This window comes from Arachis duranensis, chromosome 9 (genome assembly GCF_000817695.3).
Source record: "Arachis duranensis cultivar V14167 chromosome 9, aradu.V14167.gnm2.J7QH, whole genome shotgun sequence".
Taxonomy (NCBI): Eukaryota; Viridiplantae; Streptophyta; class Magnoliopsida; order Fabales; family Fabaceae; genus Arachis; species Arachis duranensis.
This window is the reverse complement of record NC_029780.3, coordinates 67,068,888-67,074,670: the sequence shown is the minus strand read 5'-3', so window position 1 is coordinate 67,074,670 and position 5,783 is coordinate 67,068,888.

Sequence of the window (5,783 nt, the reverse complement as noted above, 5' to 3'; positions counted from 1 at the left end):
ACAGAGCATTTGGACCTTTTTCACTGAGAGGATGGGATGTAGCCATTGACAACGGTGATGCCCTACATACAGCTTGCCATAGAAGGGAGTGATAAAATTGGATAAAAGCAGTAGGAAAGCAGAGATTCAGGAGGAGCACAGCATCTCCATACGCCTATCTGAAATCCCCATCATTGGATTACATGAGTAACTTTATCTTTATTTTATGTTTATTATTTATTAATTTTTGAAAATCCATAATCAATTACTATCCGCCTGACTGAGATTTACAAGATGACCATAGCTTGCTTCATACCAACAATCTCTGTGGAATCGACCCTTACTCACGTAAGGTTTATTACTTGGATGACCCAGTACACTTGCTGGTTAGTTGAACGGAGTTGTGTCCACACATAGCAAAGAGCCATTATAATTATTCCATACAACAATAAAGAGTACAACATTGATGATCACAATTTCGTCCACCAGTGCTCCGCCCTCAAGGAAGGCAGGGCAGTGAAGTCTTGAATGCTTGGTTCATTGTTGTGCTCCCTTGGAGGGCAGTGTGCTCTTGTGGAGGGCAGTGTGGCTTCCTCCTTCAATGCTGAGCCACACTTCTTCTTCCTTTGGCCACACTTCTTAAGCCACGCTTCCTTCTTTTCTTCTTTTCTTCACCTACAATTAATCAAAACAACCAATCAAAGTATCACTAAATTCACAAGGTTTATAAATCAATAAAAATCAATTAAATTTAGCTTAAACCTCATGAATTAGTATCAATTAATTGGTGGTTGTTTGATTCAAATAAGACATGCAATTCCACTCTAAATTGCTTACTTATGGTGCAAGAAACTGCATAAAAGCTAGTGAAACAGGTGAAATTAGCTTGAGAAATGGGTATATGATGACTTGTCATCAGTATTCAGCTTGGTTATTTGAGACAGGAAACTCGAACTTTAAGGAGAGCTCGATTTGGGTTCTATGATCACTCTCTAAAATTACGCCTGCACCACTCCCAGTTTTGTACGAGGAGCCATCCACGTAAAGGCTCCACTCTATGGGGGTGCCCGGGGTGTCAGTGTACTCTGCGATAAAGTCAGCCAAGTACTTAGATTTGATAGCTGTTTGAGTTTCGTATTTAAGGTCAAATTCGGATAACTTGACTGCCCATTGTAGGATTCTTCTAGCTAGGTCTGTTTTCTGTAAGATACCTTTTATGGGTTGATTGGTCTGTACTCTGATAGCGTGAGCTTGAAAGTATGGTCGGAGTCACCGAGAAGTGAGTATAAGAGCGTAGGCGAACTTTTCTATCTTTTGATAATTCAATTCAGCCTCTTGTAGAGCCTTACTGATGAACTAGATGGGTTGTAGCCCATTTTTGTCTTCTCTGACTAGTGCTGAAGCTATTGCTCGACTTCCTACGGCGAGGTATAGGATTGGTTCTTTGCCTTCTTGTGGTCGGGTAAGGATGGGTGGTTGTCGTAAGAATTTTTTGAAATTCTGGAAGGCTTGTTCGCATTCTGGGGTCCATTCGAACCTCTTTCATTTCCTTAGTCTTTCCCTTCCTTAATATTGCATAGAAGGGGAGGGATCTTAAGGCAAATCCAGCAAGAAATCTGGATAGGGCTGCTAGTCTTCCGTTGAACTGTTGGACTTCTTTGATATAGGCCAGACTTTTCATGCTAAGTATGGCCTGGAATTTATCCGAGTTTGCTTCGATCCTTCTTTGACTGATCATAAAGCCCAAGAATTTGCCAGCTTCTACCGCGAAGGTGCACTCCGCGGGATTAAGTCTCATCTCACGCTTTCTTATGGTGTTGAACACCTCAGTGGGGTCGGATAACAACGTTTCTTCTCTTTGTGTCTTTAACAGCATGTCATCTACAGAAACCTCCATCAGCTTCCCAATGTGATTGGCGAAAACTTTGTTCATCAGTCTTTGGTATCTAGCCCATGCGTTCTTGAGTCCGAAGGGCATGACTATGTAGCAGTAGTTTGCTATTGGGGTTAAGAATAAGGTTTTCTCCTGGTCGAGTTGATACATTGGGATTTGATTGTATTCCGAGTAAGCGTCCATAAAGGAGAGGTACCTATACCCTGATGAAGCATCGACTAGTGTGTCTATGTTCGGGAGTGGGTAGGGATCTTTTGGACAGGCTTTGTTGAAGTCGATGTAATCAGTGCACATCCGCCACTTTCCATTTGACTTCTTGACCAATACTACATTGGCTAGCTATAATGGGTACTTTACCTCCCTTATGAACCCTGCCTCCAACAAGGCTTGTACCTACTCCTCTACAGCTTGCGACCTCTCCGAGCCGAGCTTCCTACGCATCTGTTGCACTGGCCGAGACCCAGGATATATGGCTAACTTATGACACATTAGGCCGGGATCAATACCGGGCATGTCGGCGGCCTTCCATGTAAAGAGGTTAGAATTATCCCTTAGGAGTTTTGTTAGCAGCTCCTTTAGGTCTCCTCGTAGATTTGCCTTTATGTTTATTATTTTGTCTTAAGTGTCTCTAATTTGAACTTCTTTGGTCTCACCTTCCAGTTGAGGGTGGAGTTCCTCATGAGCTCGGATTCCGCTGAGTTCTATAGTATTGGTTTCCTTTCCTATGGGGTCACCTTTAAGGTTCAAACTTTCGTTGTAACAGCGTCGCGCAAGTTTTTGGTCCCCTTTTATGGTAGCGATCCCTTCTGTAGTTGGAAACTTCATGCATAGGTGTGAAGTGGAGACCACTGCGGTGAGCTGATTTAATGTTGTCCGATCTATAAGTACGTTGTATGCGGAGTTCACGTCAACTACGATGTAGTCTATGCTTAGCGTTTTAGACCGTGTTCCTTTTTCAAATGTTGTGTGCAGTGGGATGTACCCAAGTGTTTGGATTGGGGTGTGTCCGAGTCCAAACAAGCTATTTGGATATCCTTTAAGCTATTTCTCTTCTAGGCAGAGATTGTCGAAGGTGGATTTGAACAGGATATCTGCGGAGCTTCCTTGGTCTACAACGTTCGGTGGAAATTGGCGTTGGCGAGTATAATGGTAATGACCATGGGGTCATCAAGCCCCAGGATGATGCCTGCGGCGTCCTCTTGAGTAAATGTAATAGTGGGGAGGTCGGGTGACCTATCCACTTCTCCGACATGATACACCTCTTTGAGGTGTCTTTTGCGGGATGAATTAGAGATCCCTCCTCCCGCGAATCCTCCGTTTATCATGTGAACATCTCTCTCGGGGGTGTGATGGGGACGTTCAGCTCGTTCGACCTCTTCATCCCTTCTTCTTTTTTTCGGTTCATCCGCTCTATTGGCTAATAACCGATCTAATCGCCCTTCTCGTGCTAATTTTTCTATGACGTTCTTTAGGTCGTAGCACTCGTTGTTAAAATGCCTGTAGATTCGGTGGTATTCGCAATACTCTGTCTGACTTTCTCCTCTCTTGTGTTTAATAGGGTGAGGCGGTGGGATCTTCTCAGTGATGCATATCTCCTGGTAAACGTCCACAAGAGACACCCGAAGAGGGTTGTATTTGTGCTACTTTCTGGGTTTCTCAGTGGGTTGCTCTTCTTTCTTCCTGGATTCTTTATCCTTGTCCCGAGGTGGGTAAGAGAATTCGGTTTTTGAGGTTTCTCCTAATTGGGAGTTCTCTTCCATATTAATGTATTTTCCTGCCCGTTCTTGAATGTTGTTGAGAGATGTTGGATGCTTTTTGGATATGGAGTGACTAATGGGTCCTTCTCGTAGGCCATTGATGAGACTCATGATGGCTGCTTCTGTTGGAAGATTTTGTATGTCCAGGCACGCTTTATTGAATCTTTCCATGTAACTGCAGAGGTGATGAGTCCATATTTGATGGTATATTTTGACTCAATTTGGATGGATTCTAGCACATGAACTCACACTTAAGCACCAAAATAGCATACTTTTGTGTTTTGTCTCCAATTTGACCCTAAATGTGAAAACATGCAATTTTGTGCCTAAGCTGAGTAATTTAATCCCACTATTATACCATTCGATGCCGTGATATGTTTTGTGAGTGATTTCAGGTCAATTAGGCAAGAATGGATAGCCAAAAGTGGAAGAAAGCATGTACAAGGGAGAAAACATGAAGAAAACAAGGAAAAGTACACACAGCAAAGTGTGCGTACGCACAAGAAAGAATTTTGATGTGTGCGTGTGCACAACCACCTGTGCGCACAAGTAAGCGTGCGTACGCACAAGAAAGAATTTTGACGTGTGCGTGTGCACAACAACCTGTGCGTACGCACAGGTCAACATTCAGCCAAGTGTGCGGACGCACACGTCTGTGTGTCTGCACAGGTCCCTGCACGTGATTCCATTAATGAAGCGCGTGCTTTACGATTTCTGAGGCCTCTTGGCCCATTTTGGGATGCTTGGATGCTCATTGATGTTCTTGTACAAAGTATGAAAGAAAAAAATGAAATGAGGAAAAAAAACAAAGGAAAAGAAATATAGAAAAGAAAAAAAAAGAGAAGAAAAAGAAAGAAAATGAAGAGAAAGCAACCAAAGGGGACAAAATGCCCCAAAGTGAAGCTCAATGAAGGAATCAATGCATCGGTGTTGTGAACCAAGAAAGACAATGCATGAATATGTAAGAAGATAAAGAATGGGTAGTTAGAATAGTTTGAATTTGTATAGGTCATTGCATAGGTTAGGTGGGAAAGTCTATACTAATCAAAGATCTAAACTCTAGTCCACTTAACCATAAATGATCCTACCTTGACCCTAACCACATTACAACCTAGAGGAAAGATCTCACGATGAATGTATGCATGTATTGAATAGGTGTTGATTGTTAGAAGAAAATCAAATTTTGGAAAGCACGATTAGAAGAGAATTGACTGAACTAACCCTTAAACACTTGAGCGAATAGAGCGGATACACATCCGGTGAGGGTTCAAAAGTTCAATTACATATGTTCACCCATATTATCTATATTCTTGCAAGCTTGAATTTCTTTTGATAATTCAATACAATTGTGGTTTGGACTTGATTCCTATTGCTCTAGCTCTCATGCTTATATATGTTCTCTTGGAAGTTCAATTATGTTGACCAAGCATTTGCATTCACTTTAGGTAGTTGCATTTAGGTAGGACTCATATGGTTTAGTTGCATCAAATAAAGATCATACCCCTTTTTTCCTTCTTATTTTAGCATGAGGACATGCTAAGGTTTAAGTGTGGGGAGGTTGATAAACCCCATTTTTAAGGTTTATCTTGTGTTGGATTTAGAGCATTTTATCAACCTTTTGTCACGTTTAACCAATGAATAAGCATGATTTTATAATCTCTCCCGTATTTGTGCTTAAATGTAAAAACATGGTTTTTAAGCCTTTAATTTGGAAATTTTAATTCATCATTGATTCCATAAGATGCCTTGATGTGTTTGCTAGTAATCACAGGTTAAAATAGGCTAGGCATGGATCAAATGAGCAAGGAAAGAAGCATGCAAGTGGAGAGAAGCACAAAAAGCCAAAGAATTGATCTTGGCCAAGGACGCGTGACAAACCCCAATTTGACGGTTTGTTTTGTATTGAATTTAGAGTAATTTGATAACCTTTTGTCACATTTAGCCTATGAATTAGCATGGTTTTGTTATCTCTCCCATATTTGTGCTTAAGTGTAAAAACATGCTTTTTAAGCCTTATTTTGATGAATTCTAGTTTCTCTTTGATTCCACAAGATGCCTTGATGTGTTTGCTAGTAATTCCAGGATTGAAATAGGCTAGTCATGGATCAAAGGAGGCAAGGAAGGAAGCATACAAGTGGATAGAAGCATAAAAA